At 38.5% G+C, this 1,240-nt stretch overlaps 1 non-coding gene across 1 annotated transcript; it reads left to right on the forward strand.

Annotated features, from left to right (window-relative positions):
• The first annotated feature begins 679 nt into the window (after window positions 1–679).
• On the forward strand, window positions 680–785 carry LOC140855985 (small nucleolar RNA R71). The gene has a single exon (XR_012139425.1). It is a non-coding gene; the product is annotated as a small nucleolar RNA R71 (small nucleolar RNA).
• The last annotated feature ends 455 nt before the right edge of the window (window positions 786–1,240 follow it).

Here is a 1,240-nt window from a genome sequence, read left to right on the forward strand (position 1 = left end):
AGTGTTGACTTCTAATCGTTCTAGTGCTTTCAGAACTTTTTCTTCAAAAGCTGAGCTGTGACCAGTAATAGACGGTTGAGGAACATTTTGAAATTGATGGTATGGTCCATGCCTATATGTTGGGTCCTGATATTGAGGTCGAGGTGCGGTAGGGCCAACCACTGGTTGTGGTCTCTAAAAAAAATTTGGATGGTTTCTCCAGCCGGGGTTATAAGTGTTCGAATATGGATCGTTTCCTGGTCTGCGAGCTTGTTGGACTTGAGCTTGCTGAACCTGCTCATGCACAAACTCAGAAAATTGAGGTACGGCTGGGCATTCACTAACAAAATAGTTCGGACTTACACACAATGCACAAACTCTTGGATTGGGTTAGGTGGAATCAGAGATTGTCTAGTATTTAGAAGACGATCTAATTTTTGGGACAGTTCATTTACCTTATGATGGATATCTATGGCATTTCCTACTTCATATATTCCACCTCTCTTTGGGTTTAACATGGGTTTATCTCTAATAGAGGCAGACATATGATGTAATGAATTTTCACTTAAAATTTCAAACAGTTGCCATGCCTCATCCTCACTTTTCAGCATGAATGTCCCACCGCATGATGCATCGACCATTTGTCGATGTCTTTCTGATAGCCCATCATAAAAGTATTGGATTAACTGCCACTTGGATACAGCATGGTGGGGATATTTTCTAATAAGGTCCTTTAATCTCTCCCATGTTTCATGAAATATTTCTCCATCTAATTGAAAAAAACTAGTTATGGCTTTCCTTATTTGATTAGTTTTTCCTATGAAAAAATATTTCTTGAGAAACTCTCCTTGCAGCTGGTCCCAGGTTGATATAGTCATGGAATCCAAAGTATGTAGCCAGTATTTGGCTTTATCCTTAAGTGAGAAAGGGAATAATTTTAACCTAAGAGCATCATCGGAGAAGTTGTGAATTTTGACAGTTGAGCATATCTCAAGAAATTCTTCAAGATGTTTATAAGGGTCCTCATTACTAAGTCCATAAAATGAAGGTAACATTTGGATTATACTGGACTTAATTTCATATTGAGTGGCCTCTACAGGGGGCACTTGAATACAAAGAGAGTAGGTATATGTGGAAGGAGTAAAGTACTCCTTCAATTGCTTGGGTGGATCATTCTCCTAATTTCAGTCCATATTTTTACGTCTGTTGGCTCTAAAGGTTCTTTCTATTTCTAGATCAAAAGGTTAGATTTCTGGTCGTA

Source organism: Elaeis guineensis, chromosome 2 (genome assembly GCF_000442705.2).
Source record: "Elaeis guineensis isolate ETL-2024a chromosome 2, EG11, whole genome shotgun sequence".
Classification (NCBI taxonomy): domain Eukaryota; kingdom Viridiplantae; phylum Streptophyta; class Magnoliopsida; order Arecales; family Arecaceae; genus Elaeis; species Elaeis guineensis.